Raw genomic sequence first — 15,359 nt, 5'->3', positions numbered from 1 at the left:
TGCTTTCAGGATTTTCTCTTTGTCACTAAGACTTGTAGGTTTTACTACTAGATGATGGGGTGTGGACCTACGTTTATTGATTTTGAGGGGGGATTCTCTGTGCCTCCTGGATTTTGATGCTTGTTCCCTTTGCCATATTAGAGAAATTCTCTGTTATAATTTTATCCAATATACCTTCTGCCCCCCTCTCTCTTTTTTCCACTTCTGGGATCCCATGTATTCTAATATAGTTTTGTCTATGGCATCACTTACCTCTCAAATTCTCCCCTCATGGTGCACTAGTTGTTTGTCTCTCTTTTTTTCAGCTTCTTTATTCTCCATCATTTGGTGTTCTATATCACTAATTCTCTCTTCTGCCTTGTTTATCCTAGCAGTAAGAGCCTCCATTTTTTATTGCACCTCCTTAATAGCTTATTTTTTTATTTCAGCTTTGTTTGATTTTTAGTTCTTTTATTTCTTCAGAAAGGGATTTTATTTCTCCAGACAGGTTTCTCTAATATATTCCATGCCTTTTTCAAGCCCAGCTAGCACCTTGAGAATCATTGTTCTGAACTCTATATCTGATATATTACCAAAATCTGTATTGATTAGGTCCCTAGCCTTCTGTACTGCCTCTTGTTCTTTTCTTTGCATTGAGTTTTTCTGCCTTGTCTTTTTATTCAGATAAAAATATATGAATGAGAGATTAAAATACTAAAAGGGTGGCAAAGACCCCAGAAAAATGTATACTAACCAAATCAGAAGAGACCTCAAATTGGGGGGAGAAGAAAGGGGGTAAAAAGAAGTTTAAAAAATTTTTTAAAAAGTTAAAAAAATATATATATATTAGACTGGTGAATATATAACATATATATATGTGTATATATATATATTAGACTGGTGAATAGAATAGAGCCACCCACTTGATTTTGGGTATATTTTTGTCTCTTAGAAGAACTAGCTCCCAAAATTAAAGAAAAACTTCTATAGATATACAAAAATAAGGGTAAATACAATGAAGGGATGGAATATGACTGTATAGATGAAAATTTAAAAAACATTCTAAAAAAGAAATTGATAAGTTGGTTGGAGAAAGAAAGAAAAAGAAAGTGGAGAGAATTTGTTCAGGCTGGAGACTAGAACAAAGCCCTGTGCAGGATTTAGGGTATATTTTGATCTATTAGAAGAAATTGTATCCCAAAGGTTTTTAGAAGGAAAAAACCCTCTATGTATACAAAAAATAGTTAGACACAATGAAGGATTAAATATGACTATAATAATGAAGGTTTAAAAAGACTTTTTTTAAAAGAAAGTTATTATTGAAATAAACTAGTTAAAAAATGTTAAAAGTGGAAAGGGGAAAAAACTAGAATAAGAAAAAAATAAAATTTAAAAAATTTAATTAACTTTGCAAGACTAAAGAATCATGGGGAGAAAGTCATGCATTCTGTGCTTTGCCTTCTCCTCCTCTGGAATTCCAATATTCTCCTTGATCAGTGAGCTTGTTCTTGGCTGGATGTTCTTGCAGATCTTCTGGGGGAGGGGCCTGTTGTAGTGATTCTCAAATGTCTTTGCCTGAGGCCAAATTGTGCCCCCCTTGCCAGTGGCCAGGCTAAGTTATCTGCTTCGGTTCGCTCTCAGGAGCTTTTGTTCCCTGAACGCTTTTCGTAGAGCTCTGGAGGATGGGATTGAAAATGGCGGCCTCCCAATCTCTGGCTCACAGGAGCCAAGAGCTCAGGGCCCCACTCTACAGTGTGCCCTTGGAGAAAACTGCTCAATCACTTCCATCTCCCTGATCTCCAGCTGCATTCTGAGCTCACCCAGCCTGTGAAAATATATAGAATATATATGAATATATAGTATATATATATATATATATATATATATATATATATATATGAAAATATATAGAACATAAAATTTTACCATTTTAACCATTTTTAAGTATACAGTGAGAGTAAGGACACTCAGTTGTTGTTTTTTTTTTTAAGAATTTTTTTTTTTTTTAAATTTATTTGACAGAAAGAGCACAAGCAGGCAGGGTAGCAGGTAGAGGGAGAAGGAGAAGCAGGCTCCCTGCAGAGCAAGGAACTAGATGTGGGGCTCGTTCCTAGGACCCTAGCAACATGACCTGAGCTGAAGGCAGTCACTTAACCAATTAAGCCAGCCAGGCATTCCTACATTCACATTGTTGTACCACTGTCACCATAGTCTAGCTCCAGAACTGTTTTCATCTTGCAAGACTGAAATTCTATTCCATTAAACAGTAACTCCCTATTTCTCCTCCCCTGTCTCTAGCAACTGCTCTTCTTTCTGTCTCTATGATTTTGACTACTCTAGGCCACTCATGGAAGTGGAATCACACAGCATTTGGTCTTTTGTGACTTGCTTATTTCACTCAATGTAATGTCTTCAAGGTTTACCCATGTTGTAGAATGTGTCAGGGTTTCTTTCCTTTTTTGGCCTATGAATATTACTCTGTTGAATGTGTAGACCACATTTGGTTTATCCAGTCATCTGTTGATGGACACTTAGGTGGCTTTCACCTTTGGCTATTGTGAATGACACTCCTGTGAATATGGGTGTGCAAGTACCTGTTCACATCTCTGCTTTCAATTCAGATGTGAAATTATTGGATCACATGTTAATTCTCATGTCTGGTATTTTCACCGTGAGCATCTTTGCTGCAGATCTTTGCTGAAAGCATTTTTGCCACGAACATTTTTGCAACATTTTTGCCACAGAACTAATTGGCTGTAAGGCACTTTTGCTATAAAAGATAAAAATATAACTCATCAACGGTTTGGTTTCATTTCTCCATTTTGATGCAGTACTCCCATTTTTATATTGTATAAATCTTAGTCTCATAATGGCCTATACAGTGACAGTTTTGAGGTCACATTTCCCGTAGAACTTGGGAACATGTGTCAACAAATGTGACAATACGCCCAGAACAAAGAACAATGTAGAAGGCTTTTACAGTGTGATACAAAGCTCAGTTACAAATATGCACTCTAGTGTATGGAAACTGATACCTCTCTTAATGAAAGAAGAAACTTTAGTGAAAAAAGAAAAAGTGCAATGCCAAATGAGATGAATGAACAACAGAACAAACAAAAATGTGTAATATGAACAATAGATTTTGAAGACTGGTGCTTAGGTACAATGCACAAAAGGAATCCATTATTATTTCTAGTACTGCTGTGAATCTATACTATACATTTTGAATGTATTCAAATATTTTTTATTTTGTAATCTTTTTAATTTTTAAATTCATTCTCATCTTTCATTATCTCTTTATTTTTCATGATTTTGTCTTTTATGGCAAAATCACCTTATGTCTGATTAGTTAGGTGGTGAAAATATTTCTGTTGAAAATATTTGTGGTGAAAGGGCTTGTGGTAAAAATGCTTGAGGCAAAGATGTTTATGACAAAACTACCCATTACCTGTAATTCTACATTTAAATTTTAAAGAGCTTCCATACTGTTTTCCACAGCGGCTGTACCAATTTACATTCCTACTAGCAGTACGCGGGGGTTCCAATTTCTCCACATTCTTGCCAACATGTGCTATTTTCTGTATTTTCTTTCTTTCTTTTTTTTTTTTTTAAGATTTTATTTATTTATTTGAGAGTGAGAAAGAGCAAGAGCCCAGGGGAGAGAGGCAGAGGGAGAAGCAGACTCCTTGCTGATCTGGGAGCCAAATGCGGGGCCCGATTTTAGGACCCTGAGATCATGACCTGAACCAAAGGCAGTTGCTTAACTGACTGAGCTACCCAGGCACCTCTTCTGTTATTATTTCTTAAGAACTTTTTACTTGAATTCATTCATTGAACGTCAGCACCTGTCTTCATTAGCAAATCTGCTAGCTGAGTAGCACTTTGTGAAAACATATGAGGAGAAGGCAGGGCTCTGGATTTCAGAGCTCTGTTGTTTAGAGCTGGGTTACTTTGGGAAGGTCACTTAATGTTTTTCTTAATTATAAAGCAGGAATAATAATATCCACATTGGGAAGTTTCAATGGATTTTTAAGTTGCAAGTTAGCATACAGACAGATGCCAAGCTTATTGTTGTTGTTATTATTACTGTATTTCCTGACACACTCAAGTTTACCAGAGTGCTTTGTCTTAGCTTTTTTACAGGTGATAATATGATAAAAACTTAGTCTCTGATAATAGTCCTTGCTCCTTTATTTTATTTTCTCACCCAGTATTCAATAACCTGCAGATCTTAAGAACGATTCTTATCTTTAATAATTCCAATAAATAATAAATGGTAACCTACAGATTTATAATTTCTAGACACTCTTTACTGAACTGTTTTATTTTTAACCTTACAGCAGTCCTAGGGGTAATATCTGGTTACTCTATCATTGGACAAATAAAGACACCAACTTTCAGATAGGACAGCAATGTGCCCTGTAGGGATGGAGCCAGACAAGGCTTTTCCTGGGCTGTAATGGTATGCTCTGTCTCCCCAGTCTCAGTGTGGTCATTTTCCAAAGAAGTAACAGTAGCTTATTAATCTTAACTTTTTATCTCAGGTTTGTTTATTCAGAGTAATTGTCAGAATAACCTTTAATAGGGGCTACCTCTACAGGATGTCTTATTTTATTCTGCTAATTACTTTTTGGAGAAATTTTGGTGGTACCATAAAGTCATGTGGTACAAAAACATTCACCAGTGCCAGAAGATATCCCAAGAATCCATCAATTTTACTTCTCATAGCTACTTAATATATTTGTTACATTTATAATGTGTGCACCTAAATATCTTGTTCATAATAATATAGGCAACTTAAAGGTGTTTTAAAATTCCAGCTCTTAATAGAAGACGAAAGCAAAACCAGAATAAACCAACTCGACTTAAACAATCACCACCACCACACCACAGGCAGCTACCAATTGTTGAGAGAGAGAGAGAGAGAGAGAGTGTTTGTTTGTGTGTTGTGGGGATCAGGGCCCTGTCATTTCTTAGCCATTTTGAAAAGTCTAAGTTTGGAAGAGTTCCTTTATAACCTTTTCCTGGGGCTAAAATATGACAGTTCATTGTTCTTGATTTACTAGAGCCTTCTGTCCTCTAGTTTCTACATCTCTCTCTTTTATCCCCATAGGTTTATGACAAATGCCCCTAATCTAATTTCCCAGAAGGAAATTTTTGTCTTTTGGTGGTGAGGCAGGGTGCTGTAGGTCGCTTAGGAAAATGTGATAGATAGAGCTGTCAAAAGTGTAATAAGTCATCTATGTACACTGGGACCCAAGCTACATTTCTATTTGGTCTCAGTAGAAGATCAGAAGAGAAATTCTGAGTACTACCGGCACCCACCCTCTGTACTCCAAGGTTCTCCTCTCTTCTCCTCCCTTCTCTATTTTCCCTCTTCTCCTAATAATTGGGCGCAAGAGCATGTAGTAGTAATGAATTCAATCAACAATGAAGGCTTTACCACAAGAAGAGGAGGCTTCTTCATTCTTTACTTGGCCGCAGAGAATGGCTCTATGACAAGTCATCCGTCTTACAAATGTGGGCTGCTCTTCACTGGTGGGAAGTGAGAGTATAACGCATCAGCGCAAGTCAATCATGTCCAGAGGGAAAAGTGACCCAAAAGAACCGGGTTAGTTGGATCAGGACAATACATCCCTAAGGATAAAACATTTTCCAATCATACTTGTTCATTCTTTTCATGTATTCTTATCTTTTTATTCCTAGCCTTTCCCAGTGGTCTCTTCTTTCCCTAAGTTTCCTCTAGAAAAAAAAAAAAAGGAAAGAAAAATTTACATTTACATGTGTTTCTGTCTACTGAAAAATAAATGAAAAAGCAATTGGGCATCTTTAACCTACATTTGTGAAAATTTTTCTTAATGTCATAAGAACTAATTTTGGCTCACTTATTCACAACATATACTATGTTATTAACGTATTTTACTTAGTTTGCCATCAAGCTTCTTTCTCCTTATGGTTATGAATTATAAACAGTGATGTAGATCCCATTCTAAGTAATCTGATCTTTATTCTCCCTGGTGACTCTTGGGAGGTGACTATGAGCTGTGGTTATAGAATCCAATTTTTCTTCTATCCCAAAGGAAAAGCAACTGGTGAGTGATCACCTCAGCTGAAGACAGGAGAGACTTGATAAAATATTTCATTAGCACTTTAAGAAACTACTGTGAGAATGTGACTGCCAGATTTTTACTGATAAAAATGGAAAAACACTGAAGTCAAGTCAGGGTAACTGGGCACTGTTCCTACTTAACTAGCCGAGTGACCTTGGGTAGTCATTCAAACGTTTTCCTTTTCATTTATAAAATCAGGCTAAAAATATCTCCTTCACCAGTTTCTTATCACTTCTTTTTTTAAACGATCATAAGAGAAAATGACATGAAAGGAATTTGAAAAGTAATTATAAAGTATCCTCCTTGTGTAAAGTAGCATAATAACATTATTGAAAGGAAAACAGTGAGTTTACTTTTACTGTTTCTAATGCTAAGCAGGTTTAAGTGGCAGATTTATGCTGCTTATTAGAGGTTTATTTTGGGAAATATTCATTTCTTAATAATGCTTGGGAAAGACTGAATGAGATTGGTTCCAGCACTGAATGTATTTGTATGTGGATAAAGATTTATTAAGCAGGGAGTCTTTTCTGCTTCAAAAATCAGTGAAAATGCTTTTTCGTAGAAGTTTTTTAGAACTATGATAGGTCATGATTTCTTTGTTTTCTTTTAAAAATTTCACTTATTTTTGAAACCTATTAAAATAGCAAGAAATTGGAAACAAAAACTGCCTGTAGAAATCTAGTCAACATTGTTCTGTGTCCAAGTTATTTTTGTTCATTGATTTAAAATTTTTTACATTCTACAGTTACAGTAGAGATAGAACTTTGTAGTCTTTATTTTTACTTAATGTTACATCATACTTTTTTCCACATTATTCATATTTTATTATTTAAAATTTTTTTTCTCCTCTTTTCTTTAAGGTGACCAATGTAAGCAGAGTGGTATACACCATTCTATCTCTTCTCCATCATGAATCTCTTTGAAATCAGAAGACACAGAGCTAACTCATGCTTTTTAAATAGATATGTAATATTCCATAATAAGGAATTTATTCTTTTATTTCCCTTCTTCTTTTTTAAGTTTAAAATTTTTTTAAATAAATATATAATGTATTTTTAGCCACAGGGATACAGATCTGTGAATCGCCAGGTTTACACACTTCATAGCACTCACCATAGTCCATACCCTCCCCAGTGTCCATAACCCCACCACCCTCTCCTGACCCCTCTCTCCCCAGCAACCCTCAGTTTGTTTTGTGAGATTAAGTCTCTTATAGTTTGTCTCCCTCCCGATCCCATCTTGTTTCATTTATTCTTTTCCTATTCCCTAAGCCCCCCACGTTGCATCTCCACTTCCTCATATCAGGGAGATCATATATCTATATATAATGGAATGCAGCCATCAAAAGAAATGAAATCTTGCCATTTGCAATGATGTGGATGGAACTAGAGGGTATTATGCTTAGCAAAATAAGTCAATTGGAGAAAGACATCTATCATATGATCTTTTATTTCCCTTCTGTTTGCATTTAGTGTGTCTCAAGTTTTCTTTTTCCCCCACTACAACAATGTTGTAGAAATTGTCCTTGTATTCATTTACTGGACACATATTTATTGAGCATCTACTATGTGTCAGGTACTGTTCTAGCTCTTAGGAAATATTTATGGACAAAATAAAATCCCAGTCCTCACGAAGCTTATGTTAAAGCCAGGGGAGACAGTTGGTGGACAAGAAACATAATGAGAATTGGATTATGAGGTATGTTGGGAAGTGATACATGTTGGGGTGAAAAAGAAGTGGAACAATAAAAGGAATTTGGGAGTATCCTGGTGGAGGTGAACTGAGTTGCAATTTTATTTTATTTTAATTTTTATTATTTTTAATTGATTTCCAATTTCAATTTGAGTTGCTAAGACAGGCCTCTTTGATTAGGAGGAATTGGACCGAAATTTTAAGGAGATGAGGGAAATGGGATGGGGGGAGGAGAATTCTGGGCAGAGGGAACAAGTCACTACAAAAGCTCTTAGGCAAGAGTGTGCCTGGTGTATTTGGGGGCAGCCGGGACACCAGCGTGGCTGGAGACAACTGCATGGAAAATATATCTAGGGAAGTAATAGGAGAACAGGATTGCATAGGGCCTTATGGGCCATCGCAGGGTCTGCAGCTATACTGAGTTAAACAGGGAGTCATTTCTGGGTTTTGTGCAAAAGAATAAAATGATTTTCTCATTCAACATTATCTTCAAGAGCTAGTCATAAATTTTTTTTTAAGATTTTATTTATTTATTTGACAGAGAGGGACAGGGAGAGGGAGAGCAGGAGCAGAGGAAGGCAGAGGGAGAGAGAGAAGCAGAGTTCCCCCTGAGCAGAGAGCCCCATGCGGGACTCAATTCCAGGACCCTGAGCTCATGACCTGAGCTAAAAGGCAGATGCTTAGTCATCTAGGTGCCCCTAGTCACAGAAACTGTTTTAGAAAAAATATGGTTACTGTAGTATTTTTCACCATATGCTCTTTCACATTTGATTCATCTATCATCCTACTAATGTGTATTTAGGTTGTTTATTATCATTATCATTATTATTTTGCCCCTAGAAAATTATTTTAATTCTTATATAACGAAATGCCTCTTTTCCTTTTAATTTCTTGGTTTCCTCTTTTGTTTTGTTTTGACATAGCAGAGCGACTCATTCACCTTAAAGTTTGCTTTTAGTTTTTTTTTTTTTAAGCAATGGCAACATTGTGATTACAGTCTTGTGTTAATATGAGGAGAAAAGCTTCTGTCATTTTTTTCATTCTCTCAAAGTCGTTGTGGGAGAGCATATCTGATGTTGAGTTTAAAATAATTATTCCCACGGGTATCTCAGATCAATGTTAAAATGCTCTGAGAAACTTTAACTATTGCTATTTTTTTAAAAAGATTTTATTTATTTATTTGACAGACAGAGATCACAAGCAGGCAGAGAGGCAGGCAGAGAGAGGAAGAAACAGACTCCCTGGTGAGCAGAGAACCCGATGCGGGGCTCGATCCCAGGACTCTGAGATCATGACCTGAGCTGAAGGCAGAGGCTTTAACCCACTGAGCCACCCAGGCACCCCATTATTTTTCTTTATGTACAAATGTAGTAGTCTGTTTTTATTGGCTTTTTGGTCAAACTTGTCAGCCGCTAGTTGGACTTGCTAGAAACATATGACATAATTTGAATGGCTTAGTGTAACAATTTGTATATGTTTTTTGCTAGCTAGACCAACTCAATCTCTTCCCTTTGTCAAAACTAGTTGAATCAATTAAGGCAGTAATATTGGCCTGCTTTGGTATAATTTGGTTTTACTGTACCTGTTGAGATACTAGGCTATATGAAGTGTGGAAGAATCTGAGTAACTCTTAGGGCTTTGGTTTAGGATCAATGGTCCTACCATAGAGGAAAGTGATACATAGTAATAATTTCAATAGTTGCTACTTGTCATATGCTGGTTATGTTTGAAGCACTTTGCATGAGCCAATCCATTAAATCCTGCAATAGCTGATAAAGTAAACACTATGGTTACTCTCATTTTGTTGATGAGAAGGCTGAAGCCCTAAGGTCACACAGCTCTATAATGGTAGAGGCAAGATTTGTGGGTAGGAAGTCTGGCTCTAGGCTTTTTACTCCTAACCACTACACTACACTTTGTTCATTTATTTTCCTGTCTTCTTGACAACTCTACTGGATCTTGTTTCAATTTCTTCACCATTAGGAAAGAGAAAGTTTTGGGTCAGCATTTTTCAGGCGGTTTCTCTATTCAGCCATAGAAAGTAATTTGAAGTTCTTTCTGTGGTAATAGATGTGAGAATTGGGTTGGGTTTTGGCTTGCATAAGTTATGTGTGTAATTAAGGAATATTTCAGACACAGGGGGTTGTACAAGTAAGTAGAAGTCAGGTTGCCACTGCCAGTACTTTGATAAAAAGGTAATTAACTCCATTATAACTAATTTTGTTGCTTTTATTTGGCTAAAGCAATGAGCGATATTAAAATCATTTTTAATTGATTTTGTTTCTGGTCAAGAGCTAACAGTGATAATGATTTGAGACATTATTAGAGCACATTTTAATATTCTAGATTCAAAGACACATCTCCATGCTTTGGATTTCTAATACACAATCCTGGGTAGGTTCATTAGAACTGTTTAAAATAATATCGTGGTGTATCCCATAAGTGCTATAAATAACTTTCTTTGGTCCTTGGTTATCCAGATTTTTTTTTTTTTTTTTTGGCTATGTGGTTGGGTCAAGCAACATTCTCCTGAGGCTCTTTCCATTCTTATGGAGCCATGGGACAGGTGACCTGTTACAACTGGGGACGGTTCTAGTCTTTGTTTTTGTTTTTAAACCACTTTATTGAGGTATCATTGACTTGTAAAAAGCTGTACATATTTAATGTATACAGCTTGGTGAGTTTGGGGGTAAATATACACCCTGGAAACCATCACCACCAACAAAGCCATTGACGTAATCATCACCTCCTAAAATTTCCTTATACCCCCTTTATTATCTTTTTGTTTTCTGGGTTACTTTGGTGGTTAGAGCAATTAACCTGAGATTTATGCAGTAACAATATTTTTAGCTATCAGCACTATCCTGCACAGGTTTCCAGAATTTATTCATCTTAGACAATTAAAACTTTGTATCTTTAATCATCAGCTTCCCATTTGCTCTCCCCTGTCCCTTGGCAACCACCATCCTACCTTCTGCGTCTATGAGTTTAACTATTTTTGGATTCCACATAAAAGTGAGATCACATGGTATTTGTCTTTCTGTCTTTTGTAGGCCAGTTCTAGTTCTTTCTCCTCCTATGCTTAGGATATTTCTTTTAATTAAATATTATACATTCTTATTTTATTCTTCTAGTTAATTTTTTTTATTTTAAAATAACTTCAAATTTATAGAAAAGCTGCAAGAATTAAGGAATTTTTTTCTTGATTTTCAGAACAAGTGGCTGACATGATGGCTCACCATCCTAAAATAGTTTATATTTCCTATGAAAAGGATATTCTTCTACATAACCACAGTATAATCATCAGGAAATTGACATTGATATATTACTCCCATCTAATTCTCTAACCCCCTTCAAAGTTTCATCATTTGTCCTAATAGTGTTCTTTATAACAAAAAGACCTAGTTCAAAATCATATATTACATTTAATTATGTTCCCTTTACTTTCATCTGGAATCCCCAGTCTATCTTGACCTTGACATTTTTCAAAAATTTCAGGCAGGTGATTTTGAATAGCTGTCATTTGGATTTTTTGATGTTTGTGAAAAAATTCATTTTGTCTATTTTATGGATTTTTAGTAGAAGAATCACAGACATAATTTTTGTGTTCTTTTTATTGCATTCTGTTAGGTGTCCTACAACCTCTATTTGCTCCTTTACCCATGATGTTACCTTTAATCACTTTATTGAGATGGTGTTTGTCAAGTTCACGCACCACTGTAGAGTTGCTCTCTGTTTCTTTGTAGTTAGTATGTGTTTTGTGGGCAGGTACTTTGAGACTTTGTAAATCTCCCACTTATTAAATTTCATCACCTAGTTCAACATCTACTGATATTTAATAGCTAGATTGATTATTACGATGACATTACCAAATGATGATTTTCCTAACTCTGATTTTTTTCTACATTTATTAGTTGGTATTGTATTATAAGAAACCCCTTTCCCTTCCCTCCATTTATTTATATCAGTCTAATCTCCTGAATTCCTATGTTATTTGATGGGTCATGATCTGTTAATTCTTTATTTTGGTGTTCACATTGACCCAGCTTTGGTCAGTGGGACTCCTTCAGGCTGGCTTCTCTGTTATCTTTAAATGTGTCTGCCATTTTTTCAGCCCTTTTTAACTAGCTGGCAAGGATCCCAGGATTGTTTTGTACTTTCTTTCCTTCAGCTATGTCTCCAGGGAACCTTGCTTTCCTTTAGTGGAGAACAGTATTTAGAAACCAAGATCTGGGAGTCAATGTCCTCAGTGCTCTTGGGGTGTCTTGCTCTCAGAACTTCTTATGTTCAGAGGTATTTTATATGCATTTGACTGTGTGTAAGAATATATACACATATATTTATTTCTGTATCTATCAGTGTAACTGAAAACCGTGAGTTATGTTAATACTTCCAGTTCTAATCTAACATGATGAGGTTTATTCCCGTTTTGTCTCTTTCCATTTTTGTAATCCTCTTCTCCAACACTGAAAAATTTGGCTTCCATTATCTACATTATATATTTTTAAATTTGATCAGTGCCTTATATAGAATCATTGTCTCCCCCCTCCCCTGATTCTCAGCCCTGCCTGAATATCTTTCCCACCCCATTCAGGCTCCAAACCTCAGGGTGGGCCACAGCCGTCACCTCCTGGAGCATTTGCCCAATCCCTGCCGTGCGCCGTGATCGCCCGCTACACTGTTCAGGCTCTGACACTCTGGATATGGCTGTGCTCACTTCCACTCCTCCCCACTCTGCCCATCACACCTTGCTCTGCCCTACTTACTTAGTTTTAGTTTGAATTATCCAGGATGGGAGGAAGATCATTACACTCTTTTGATATTTTATTTGTTCTCTATGGTATAGGAGTTGTTACCACATCTTGTAGAGATCAAGACATACAGAGATTGTTTATTCCAAGTCATGACTTTGGGAGCTCCAACTAAACTTAGGTCATTCTGATACCAGCTTCAGTGCCTTTATGTTAGGATTTGCCATGATATTTATTTATTTATTATTATTATTATTTAAAATATTTATTTATTTGAGAGAAAGAGCAAGTGAGCATGAGCATGGGAGGGGCAGATGGAGAGAGAGAAGCAGACTCCCTGCTAGGAGCCTGATACAGGACTTGGTCCCAGGACCTTGAGATCATGACCTGAGCTGAAGGCAGACACTTAACCGACTGAGTCACCCAGGCGCCAAGGATTTGCCATGATACTTAAACAGGGTTCTCTAGTTTATTATTAATGGTTCCCATCCAGTAGCTCATCAGTAACAAGGGTCCAGACAACTCTGCTTGAAGGAAAAATATAGACTCTCAAGGACCAGGATTATCTCTGAGACAGTCACCCTGATTGTTCTAAGTCTCAAGGAAATAGCTGGGAGTAGAAATCAAAACATTCAACAACTTGTCAGGCATAAGTTCTGACCGGTAAGAGTGGACAGTGGTTATCGTTCTAGAGCACGCGTCATCTAGCATCCCTGCCCACCACCCCCTGCCACTCCCCTGCCATGTGCTAGGTTCTAGTCCTTAGGAGGTTCAGGAGTTTACTGGTGGGGAGGCTGGAGCTTACAGGGTGGCAGTGGCAACACCTGAAGTTACTCTTTACAACAAATATGGAACAATGTCAATAGTGGAACCATTGGTATGGCCCTCCCAGTGCATACTGGATGGAAATCAGGCTTCTAGTTGCTAAGGCAGACATCATTATTAATCCTTTCACTTGGCAGGATTTGGGAAAGGGAGGAAATAGACAAACTCACCCAGGTGCATTCAGTGTAAATAAACAATAATGTTAGGATGGGAATGTTTGAGATATTGTCTCATGTGTTTTCTGTTCCTTGTTTCTTCCTATCTGGTCAGGAGACCACCATTACCTTTTTTAGGAAGGTTATGGTTATGGCAGAAACAAAGAAATCCCAGATTTTGATGGACTTCAGGGTATAGAAGACACTCTGAGGAGTTCTCTTCTTCCTAAGACCAGATGAAGTTTTCCTGAGTTAGAGTAAGAGAATAGGAGGGGAAGTGAAATGGTATTAGATTAAGGGGTGTTCCTGAAAGATGAGCCCTTTCTTTTTTGTCACCCCAATTTACTCTAAGCATAGGGCAGAGGACAGAAGTTCAGATTGGATTGGGGGACCTGACAAAAGAGGGGACTTGCACCTGCTTCCTTAGAGGAACCCCCAGTTTCCCCTCATGCCTTGCGGATAGTAGAATCAAAGGGATTGCCTTGTTCCTAATAGAGGCCCAGGAGAGGTGGAAGCCTCAGACAGCCTCATTGAATTGCCCATAACAACAGAATCCTCTTCATGCCCCAGAGAGGACATGGGAATTATAAAGAGTCTTGCATTAGGGAACAGGGGACAACTCAACAATGACCACCTATAATACATCACAGGAATGACAATGTCTTAGGGGATAGCAACACAGAGATGATAACTCAGTCACAACGACTATCCCAATGTCTTTTTGCAAGCATGATAAACAATCTGATAATTAAATGTCATTCCGGAGAAAAGGGGGATAATCTCTGAGTTGCCTTCTCTCTACCTCTTGGGGGTGGGGATTGTAGTAGAAATTAAGTTTGGTTATAGAAAAACAAGGTTACATTTCTTGCACATCTGGATTAATTGTTGATATGCTCTTCTTTCCCCTCTATACCTGGTACTAGTCAGTATAGCTACACCAGGATTTTATACTTTTCTTTCCAGAAGGCCAAAAGTGAGCTGCCCAATGTGTGGAAGAGACCATTCTGACTCAGTGGTGTAGGAGCTCAGAGACACTCAATGCAGGCAGGAACTTTTGAACTCCACTATTTTGCTAGTGACAGTGACTTGGGGGAGTATAATTATCCAGGACAGTTCTACCCACATATAACATCTGGTTTTCAGTCAGCTCCTGCTGCTTGAACACACATTGGCAGCAGGCTTAACTGAGGCACAAAGGAGTCAAGTGGCTTGACCGGGCCACACAGAGAGGCGGCTGCTCGGTCCACCTTGGGATCTGGGACCATTATGGCATTCCATTATCTGTGGTAAACACTGGGTCTTCCTGCCTTATGAATGCAGCTGCAGTCTCTTGCTGAAAAATTTGCCTCCTTTCACATAGAAGGCGTAATTAAGAACACAGCTGCAAATTGGCTCTTCTCAACAATTTTCCCTGCTGTCCCATAAAATGTGAAAAATACGGGCCAGTACATTGATTAGACAGACTCTTAGGGCTGAATTGTGTGTAATCTATCCACTTCTGGCACTTTGAAATAAGTTTTTGCTCTTCCACTGGAATTTAAAAGAAGGAACAAAAAATAACAGTAGCCTGGGTGTTTCTCGGTTGGACTTTTCACGGACACAGAGCGAGCTGATAGAATCAGCTCACATCCTCATGTGAATATGTAAAACACACACGCACACACTTCCTGATGACGATACAGAAGGTGTATTTTGGGGCAAATACTGATCTAGTTATTTTCTCTCTGTATATTTTGAGCAAAGATACTTTGAAGCAGTTAGTCATGTGTTTCTGCTCTGCCCATCTCCCTGAGATGAAGGAAAGGAAATTGGGGTGGGTACAGCATGCTTCCCAAGGGTCTGTTCTG

This window comes from Enhydra lutris, unplaced genomic scaffold (genome assembly GCF_002288905.1).
Source record: "Enhydra lutris kenyoni isolate GAN:26980312 unplaced genomic scaffold, ASM228890v2 scaffoldscaffold2, whole genome shotgun sequence".
Lineage (NCBI taxonomy): Eukaryota > Metazoa > Chordata > Mammalia > Carnivora > Mustelidae > Enhydra > Enhydra lutris.
Note: the sequence above shows the minus strand (reverse complement) of the source record.